Source organism: Arachis hypogaea, chromosome 19 (assembly GCF_003086295.3).
Source record: "Arachis hypogaea cultivar Tifrunner chromosome 19, arahy.Tifrunner.gnm2.J5K5, whole genome shotgun sequence".
Lineage (NCBI taxonomy): Eukaryota > Viridiplantae > Streptophyta > Magnoliopsida > Fabales > Fabaceae > Arachis > Arachis hypogaea.
Window position 1 is genome coordinate 81,882,903 of NC_092054.1, and position 9,923 is coordinate 81,892,825.

At 37.8% G+C, this 9,923-nt stretch overlaps 1 non-coding gene across 1 annotated transcript; it reads left to right on the top strand.

Moving 5' to 3' along the window:
• Positions 1-3,709: 3,709 nt before the first annotated feature.
• On the top strand, positions 3,710-3,817 carry LOC112781204 (small nucleolar RNA R71). Its single transcript, XR_003191995.1, has one exon. It is a non-coding gene; the product is annotated as a small nucleolar RNA R71 (small nucleolar RNA).
• The last annotated feature ends 6,106 nt before the right edge of the window (positions 3,818-9,923 follow it).

Genomic DNA, 9,923 nt, shown 5'->3' on the forward strand with positions numbered 1-9,923 from the left:
TAGTGTTATTGATTCTCCTAGTTTAGTATGTTGATTCTTGAACACAGCTACTTTATGAGTCTTGGCCGTGGCCCTAAGCACTTTGTTTTCCAGTATTACCACCAGATACATAAATGCCACAGACACATAAATGGGTGAACCTTTTCAGATTGTGACTCAGCTTTGCTAAAGTTCCCAATTAGAGGTGTCCAGAGTTCTTAAGCACACTCTTCTTTTGCTTTGGACCTCGACTTTAACCGCTCAGTCTCAAGTTTTCACTTGACACCTTCACGCCACAAGCACATGGTTAGGGACAGCTTGGTTTAGCCGCTTAGGCCAGGATTTTATTCCTTTAGGCCCTCCTATCCACTGATGCTCAAAGCCTTGGATCCTTTTTATTACCCTTGCCTTTTGGTTTTAAGGGCTATTGGCTTTTTGCTCTTGCCTTTTGGTTTAAAGAGCTTTTGGCTTTTTCTGCTTGCTTTTTCTTTTTCTTTCTTTTTTTCGCCATTTTTCTTTTCTCTTTTTTTTCGCAATCTCTTCTCTATTCACTGCTTTTTCTTGCTTGAAGAATCAATTTTATGATTTTTCAGATTATCAAATAACATGTCTCCTTTTTCACCATTCTTCAAGAGCTAACATATTTAACATTCATAAACAACAATTTCAAAAGGCATATGCACTGTTCAAGCATTCATTCAGAAAACAAAAAGTATTGTCACCACATCAAAATAATTAAACTAGTTTCAAGGATGAATTCGAAACGATGTACTTCTTGTTCTTTTGTTTTTAGAACATTTTTCATTTAAGAGAGGTGATGGATTCATAGGACATTCATAACTTTAAGGCATAGACACTTAAATACTAATGATCATGTAATAAGACACAAACATAAACATAAAGCATAGTAAACGAAAAACAGGAAAATAAGAATAAGGAGATTAAGGAACGGGTCCACCTTAGTGAGGGTGACACCTTCCTCTTCTTGAAGAACCAATGGTGCTCTTGAGCTCCTTTATGTCTCTTCCTTGTCTTTGTTGCTCCTCCCTCATAGCTCTTTGATCTTCTCTAATCTCATGGAGGATGATGGAGTGCTCTTGGTGCTCCATCCTTAGTTGTCCCATGTTGGAGCTTAATTCTCCTAGGGAGGTATTGATTTGCTCCCAATAGTTTTGTGGAGGGAAGTGCATCCCCTGAGGCATCTCAGGGATTTCATGGTGAGGAATTTCCTCATGCTCTTGTTGAGGTCCATGATCTCTTATTTTGCAGTCAAATGCTCTACCACTGAGCTATGGACCCTTGAGATGAATCTCTCCATCTCCCATGACTCGGAGGTGGAAGCTTTTGTCTTTCCTTTCCTCTTTCTAGAGGTTTCTCCGGCCTTAGGTGCCATAAATGGTTATGGAAAAACAAAAAGCAATGCTTTTACCACACCAAACTTAAAAGGTTTGCTCGTCCTCGAGCAAAAGAAGAAAAAAGTTAGTAGAAGAAGAAGAAAATGGAGGAGATGGAGGTGTGTGAATGGTTTGAATTTGAGTGGGTGGGTGTAGGTGGGTTGTATGATGGTTTTGGAGGATTAATAGAGGTGATTGGTGGAGGTTATTTTGGGGAAGAGTGTTATGAAAAGGTGTGAAGAGGAGAGAAGAAGAGTAGGTGGGGATCCTGTGGGGTCCACAGATCCAGTGAGGTCAAGGACTTAACATCCCTGCTCCAATTAGGCGTGTAAAACGCCCTTAGTATGCATGTCTGGCGTTAAACGCCAGCTTGCTGCTTGTTTCTGGTGTTTAATGCCAGCTTGATGCTTCTTTCTGGCGTTAAACGCCAGTTTGATGCTTCTTACTGGCGTTTAAACGCCAATAAGTTCTTCCTCCAGGGTGAGTTATTTTTAAAGCTGTTTTTCATTTTGTTTTTGATTTTTCAGTAGTTTTTGTGACTCCACATGATCATCAACCTAAAAAAAACATAAAATAAAAATAAAATAGATATAATTAAATAACATTGGGTTACCTCCCAACAAGCACTTCTTTAATGTCAATAGCTTGACAGTGAGCTCTCATGGAGCCTCACAGATGTTCAGAGCATTGTTGGAACCTCCTAACACCAAACCTAGAGTTTGAATGTGGGGGTTCAACACCTAACTTAGAGTTTAGTTATGGCCTCCCAACACCAAACTTAAAGTTTGACTGTGGGGGCTTTGGTTGACTCTGCAGTGAGAGAAGATTTTCATGCTTACTCTCCATGGTTACAGAAGGAGATCCTTGAGTTTTAAACACAAGGTTGTCCTCATTCAGTTGAAGGACCAACTCTCCTCTGTCCACATCAAGCACAGCTTTTGCTGTGGCTAGGAAGGGTCTTCCAAGGATGATGGATTCATCCTCATCCTTCCCAGTGTCTAGGATTATAGAATCAGCAGGGATGTAAAGGCCTTCAACCTTTACTAACACGTCCTCTACTTGTCCATAAGCCTGTTTTCTTGAGTTGTCTGCCATCTCTAATGAGATTCTGGCAGCTTACACCTCAAAGATCCCAAGTTTCTCCATTACAGAGAGTGATATTAAGTTTATTCCTGACCCCAGGTCACACAGAGCCTTCTCAAAGGTCATGGTGCCTATGTTATAGGGAATTAGGAATTTACCAGGATCCTATTTCTTTTGAGGTAGAGTTTGCTGAACCAAGGTATTTAGTTCCTTGATAAGCAATGGAGGTTCATCCTCCCAAGTCTCATTACCAAATAAGTTGGCATTCAGCTTCATGATTGCTCAGCAATGTCTTCATCTTCTTTAGAAGATGAATAGTCATCAGAGCTCATAAATGGTAAAAGGAGGTTGAATGGAATCTCTATGGTCTCTATATGAGCCTCAGATTCCTTTGGTTCCTCAAAGGGAAACTCCTTATTGGTCACTGAACGTCCCAGGAGGTCTTCCTCACTAGGATTCACATCCTCCTCCTCCTCTCTGGGTTCGGCCACACCAAGTAAGGTAATAGCCTTGCACTCTCTTTTTGGATTCTCTTCTGTATTGCTTGGGAGAGTACTAGGAGGAGTTTCAGTGACCCTTTTACTCAGCTGGCCCACTTGTGCCTCCAAATTTCTGATGGAAGACCTTGTTTCATTCATGAAACTTAGAGTGGCCTTAGATAGATCAGAGACTATATTTGCTAAGCTAGAAGGATTCTGCTCAGAATTCTCTGTCTGTTGCTGAGTGGATGATGAAAAAGGCTTGCTATTGCTAAACCTATTTCTTCCACCATTATTAAAGCCTTGTTGAGGCTTTTGTTGATCCTTCCATGAGAAATTTGGATGATTTCTCCATGAGGGATTATAGGTGTTTCCAAAGGGTTCACCCATGTAATTCACCTCTGCTATTGCAGGGTTCTCAGGATCATAAGCTTCTTCTTCAGAAGATGCCTCTATAGTACTGTTGGATGCAGCTTGCAATCCATTCAGACTCTGAGAAATCATATTGACTTGCTGAGTCAATATTTTATTCTAAGTCAATATGGCATTCAGAGTATCAATTTCAAGAACTCCCTTCCTCTGAGGCGTCCCATTACTCACATGATTCCTTTCAGAAGTGTACATGAACTGGTTATTTGCAACCATATCAATGAGTTCCTGAGCTTCTGCAGGCATTTTCTTTAGGTAAATGGATCCACCTGCAGAATGGTCCAATGACATCTTTGATAATTCAGACAGACCATCATAGAATATATCCAGGATGGTCCATTCTGAAAGCATGTCAGAAGGACACTTTTTGGTCAATTGCTTATATCTCTCCCAAGCTTCATAGAGGGATTCACCTTCTTTCTGTTTGAAGGTTTAAACATCCACTCTAAGCTTGCTAAGCTTTTGAGGAGGAAAGAACTTGGCTAAGAAAGCCGTGACCAGCTTATCCCAAGAGTTCAGGCTATCTTTAGGTTGAGAGTCCAACCATATTCTAGCTCTGTCTCTTACAGCAAATGGGAAAAGCATAAGCATGTAGACCTCGGAGTCAACCCCATTGGTCTTAACAGTATCACAGATCTGCAAGAATTAAGTTAAGAACTGAAAAGGATCTTCTGATGAAAGTCCATGAAACTTACAGTTCTGTTGCATCAGAGAAACTAATTGAGGCTTTAGCTCAAAATTGTTTGCTCCAATGCCAGGGATTGAGATGCTTCTTCCATGTAAATTGGAATTTGGTACAGTAAAGTCACCAAGCATCTTCCTTGCATTGTTATTATTTTCGGCCATGTCTCCTTCTTTTTTGAAAATTTTTGTTAGATTTTCTCCAGAGAGTTATACTTTAGCTTCTCTTAGCTTCCTCTTCAGAGTCCTTTCAGGTTCAGGATCAGCTTCAACAAGAATGTTCTTATCCTTGTTCCTGCTCATATGAAAAAGAAGAAAATAGAAAAGAAAATATAGAATCCTCTATGTTATAGTATAGAGATTCCTTTATATGAGTAGAAGAAGAAAAGAAATTCGAACACAGAAAGAGGGAGAGGGTTCAAATTTTTTGATGAAGAGAAGTGTTAGTAAATAAATAAAATAATTAGAAAGAGATGAGGGGGAGAGAATTTCAAAAATTAAATAAATTAAAAAAAAAGTATTTTTGTTTTTAATTTAAAATTAAAGTTAAAATTTGAAAATAAGAAAAGAAATAAAATTAAAATTAAAATTTAAAATAATTAGTTAATTAAAAAGGAATTTTGAAAAAGAGGAAGGTGATTTTCGAAAATTAGAGAGAGAAAATTAGTTAGGTAGTTTTGAAAAAGATAAGAATCAAACAAGATAAGATTAATTGAAAAAAAGATTTGAAAATCAATTTTGAAAAGATAAGAAGTTAGAAAAGATTTTGAAATTGATTTTGAAAAAGATGTGATTGAAAAGATATGATTGAAAATCATTTTGAAAAAGATTTGAAAAGGAAATTAAAAAGATTTGATTTTTGAAATCAAAGTTGATTACTTGACTCACAAGAAACTTGAAGATATGATTTTAAAATTTAAAGATTGAACCTTGATAAACCCCGATTTTGTGATTTATCTTGTGATTATTTTGGGGGATTTTATCACCTTTTCCCACATTTATTCAATGAAATAGCATGGTTTTGTAATTCTCCCTTGATTTGTGCTTAAATGTGAAAACATGCTTTTTAGGCCTTAATTTTGCCAATTTTAACTCACTTTAATTCCATTCAATGCCTTGATGTATTTGTTGAGTGATTTTAGGTTCATAAGGCAAGTATTGGATGGAAGAAGTGAGAAGAAAAGCATGCAAGTGGGAGAACTCAAGAAGAAATGAAGGAGCCGTAAAGCTGTCAAGCCTGACCTCTTCGCACTCAAATGACCATAACTTGAGCTACAGAGGTCCAAATGAGGCGGTTCTAGTTGCGTTGGAAAGCTAACATTCGTGGCTTCGAAATGATATAAAATTTACTATATGTTGCGTCACGTTCAGGGGCGCGCACGCGCACTTTGTGCACGCGCACCGATGCTGTCTGTGGCCCACTTTAATGAAATCGCTCCCAGCGATTTTGCAGCTCATTTTGGGCCCAATCCAACCCATTTCTGATGCTATTAAATCCAAGGATTGAAGGGGGAATGAAGCAAGTAGTCATAGTTTAGTTTTCATCATGTTTTAGGTAGAATTCTAGAGAGAGAAGCTCTTTCTTCTCTCTAGAATTTAGGGTAGTTTAGGTTAATTCTTCTTGGATCCAAGTTATAATTCTTGTTTTGATTTAGTTCTTCCTTTTAATTTCTTGTTATTACATCTCTATTCTTCTAGTTTTACTTGTCATTTCCTTTATTTTGCCATTTTTATGTTTATGAACCATTGTTGAATCTTAATTTTCTTTAATGCAATTTTAAGTTTCCATGTTCTTTTATTGTTGATTTGAGTTGTGATCTTGTGTCCTTGCAATTTGTAGTTGGTAAATTTATATTTCTTGCACATTTTACTATGCTTTCCATGTATGCCTTCCAAGTGTTTGATAAAATGCTTGGAAGGATGTTAGAGTAAATTTGAGCATTCTTGGCTTGGAAAGAGTAATTGGGCAATCTTGAGTCATGAAAACCCAACTCATGTTGGTGATCTAGAGTTGTTAGCTAATATTGTTTCCATTGACGCTAATCTTTTGCTAATTAAATTAGTGAGTTGATTAGGACTTTTGGAATATTATTTCCATTGACGCTAATCTTTTGCTATTTTAATTAGTAAGTCGATTAGGACTTTTGGATTGAGATTAGCTAGTCTCATTAGACTTTCTTCCAATGTTGGAGATGACGTAATGAGATAAATTCTTGTTATTATTGTGGTGTGATTAATTAGTCTTGTTTGACATTCTCCCTATTTGTTGGAGTTAACTAAATAAGATGAATTAATCATTGCATGACTAGGATAGAAAGCCTATGATCTCAATCTTTGCCATGAATGTCTCTCTTTATTACTTGCTTCCTTTAATTGCTCTCTTTATTTTTCTTGTCATTTATTTTATTGCCCTCTCACCAATCAAAACCCCCTTTACCCCACTTCATAGCCAATAATCATACAATTCATTGCAACTCTTCGTGAGACGACCCGGAGCCCAAATACTCCGGTTATAAATTCATTTGGGGTTTGTTACTAGTGACAACTCAAATTTTTGCATGAAAGGATTATTGATTGGTTTAGAAACTATACTTCACAATGAGACTCCACTAGATAAATTCTAAACCGTCAAGAATTCGTTCATCAAAATGGCGCCGTTGCCGGAGAGTTGCAATGGTGTTGTTTTATTGGTTATTGTATATATGTGAATAGTGTGAATATCTTGCTTTTTTCTTTATTTGCTAGTTTTTGTTAGTTTTATTTTGCTTTTCCGCTATGAATTCTCACCTTGGCTATGAGTTTGGTTCTAATCGTGTTGTAGGAAATGTGAACTTCAATGATGACACTCATTATGGATGAAACCAACAAAGATGGGAGGAGCCTCAAGGAATTGATCACTCCTATTGGCAACAACCTCCGGATACTTATAGGTATAATTACCATCCTAATACATGTTAATTCAATGGCTATGATGACTCCTTTTGTGATAATCAAGCACCACCACCATATGCTTATGATTCTTATCCTTAACATGAACCTCAACCCTACTCACAAGCCCCTTTTCACCAAACACCTCCATATGATCCCAACCCATATCCACCATACCAACCACCTTGTGAACCATATGAACCATATGAAGAACCACCCCAATTCTACCACCAATACCCTCAAGAACCACCACCTCCATACTATTACCAAGATGAATCACCTCCCATGTATGATAACTTTCAACCACATAATAAATTTCCCTTTCCACCACAACCCTCCAAGGAAAAACACCCACATCCATCCATCCAAGAGTCAATGGATCGTCTCAAAGAAGAAATGGATCGGCTTCAAGCAATAATCCATCAAAAGGAGCAAGAAGAAGCCCAAAGGAAGAATTATGAAGCTATTGAGGCTAACCTTGCCAAAATTAAAGCCAACTTGGACTCATGGGACTCATGCAACAAGCAAAGCATCTCCACGGATGAATGTGAGAAATCAACCGAAGGAAGGAGCATGAAGGAGATTTTAGAATCTCAACATGAGGACAAGGAGATGGGGTATGTCTTGCAACAAGTGGAGAGTGAAGAGATTGTTAAAGAAGAAGAAGTGGTTGAAGAGTTAGAGGAAGTTGAACAAGAGGTGGATTCCAAGTTTGAGAACACTTCCACACCAAGTAACATTATTGAGGATTTTGTGGAAGTTGTTGAAACCTCTTCCATTGAGCTTGAAGGCGATATTAAGGAGGGTGCGCAACCTCCTAAGCATATAATGAATAATGAAGAATTGGAAGAAGGTGAGCAAGCAACAAATCTTCCTCTTAAAGATGAGCCCACACCAACACATGATCCTTTGGTATTTGAAGAATCTTCTCCTCTTGAAATTGAGGTGGATGTTGAGACAAGTTCCACATTACCTCCAAGTTGTGATATGAAGAATGGAGAAGAACTAGAAGAGGTTGGTGAGGAAGTAATTGGACATGAAGAGCCTTGTCAAGAGGTGAAAGTTGAAAAAGCTTGCCAAGAGGTGGAGGTAGTCAAGGAAGAGCACAAGGGAATGGAACTTACAAGACCATTGGAGACGTCCCTTCCTAAGTCACCATCCAACACAACATTCAAGTGGGTAAAACTCTTATCCTTAAGCTTTAATTTCTCACTTGAATATGGTTTGCTTGAGACGGATGGGCAACTTAGAGCTCTTTGTGGAGTTAAGAGTAAGAGAGAGTTGTGTAGTGGTTGGAAACATCATTCTAGGTTCATTATGGTTACTTGCTCAAAGTTTGATTGCAAGGTTTGTTGTGGAGCTAAATTGTATGGGTCTAGGAAGTTGTTTGGAGGCTTCTTTGAGAATTCCAAGGCTAAACCACCCAATTGGAGCTATGATGATCAACTTGAAGATGGGTGCAAAAACAAGATTTGGGATCCGGGAATATATGAGGATCAATTTTGGGAGCTCATATCTTGGGAAGAATCTCACCCAAGCTTGGTGGAAATGGTTGGAAATTCTGACAACCAATTGAGGAGAAAGCATTCTTGGAGGATCAAGGATGAGTACAAGCACAAGCCACCATAACAAGGAGCTTCCCAAATGTCCAACTTAAGGACTTAAACTAAAAGTGCTAGGTGGGAGACACCCCACCATGGTAAACTCTTTCCACTCTCTTTTAGATTTGGTTAATAAGTGATTGGAGTTGCCATTATAGGTAGTTCTTCTTATTTTCTATACTCCTATACATTTTGCTTTTATTGATAGGCTGTTTGTTGCATTCATGCTTTGATTAGAATAGTTGTTGTTGAATTGCATTTTGCTTATAGTATAAGTTTTATTTTTAGTATGTTTGAAAATTTTTCAAAAACCAAAAAGATTTGTTGTTAAATTTGATTTTTGATTGTTTTAGAATGATTATAGATTAGGAGAATGCCCTGTTTTTCAAAAAAAAAAAAATCGAGAATCGGCGCCCAAGCGCGCAGTGCGCGTGCGTGCCGGTGTGGTTTCACAACTCCTAGTACTAAAACCCGAGAGTTGTGCCCACTTTATGCCTACTTTGTGTCAGGCGATCTGTGCGTAAGCACGCATGGCGCGCGCGCGCCGATTGTCCCTATCACATCCGCGCCCAAGCACGCATGGCGCGCGCGTGCGGATTGTACCTGCTGCATCTGTGCCTAAGCACGCATGGCGCATATGCATGGATTTGCCCTCTGTTTTTCTCCTTTATCCTTTCTCCTTCTTTCCTCTTTTCTTCTTCTTTCTTTCTACTTTTTTTTTCTTTCTCTTCTTCCTCTCTTGAAAAAAAAAATTTTTTTCTCTCTTTTATTAAAAAAAAAAAATAAACTTTTTTTTCTTCCATCCTCTTTTATTGCATTTGCTTATTTTCATTCATTGCATTTTAATTTTGTTTTTATAGTTTGTTCTTATTTTCTTTTCTAAGTTTCTCATTTTAATAATGGTGTTTTATTCTCTTACTCAATTGTTGAGAAGTCCTTGGATTAATCTTGGTGCTTTGTGACTTGTTTGGTATTAATTGTAATATTTTCTCTACACACAAGATTGATGCTTTAGTCCTTCCTGACTCATGATCCCTTGTTTTTATACTTCATCATCATTGAGTTAGGATGGGACCAAATGCTCTCATGCTTATCACTAATCTTGTTTGTGTCAATTGTTGATTAAGCTTGATGCAACATGCTCTTCATATCATGTACCCATGCTTTAACTTGTTCTTGCATCAAGTATTAGTTAATATGCCTTTGTTTGAATTGCTTTCTCACTCACATGTTGTAGCTACCATGTATTTGAGAACCTTACTCTTATTTGGCATTAGCCCCCGCCTATGTTTTATTTGCTCTAATATCTTTGTTGTGGGCTTAATTCTTTTCTTTCTCTTTCCTTTTAG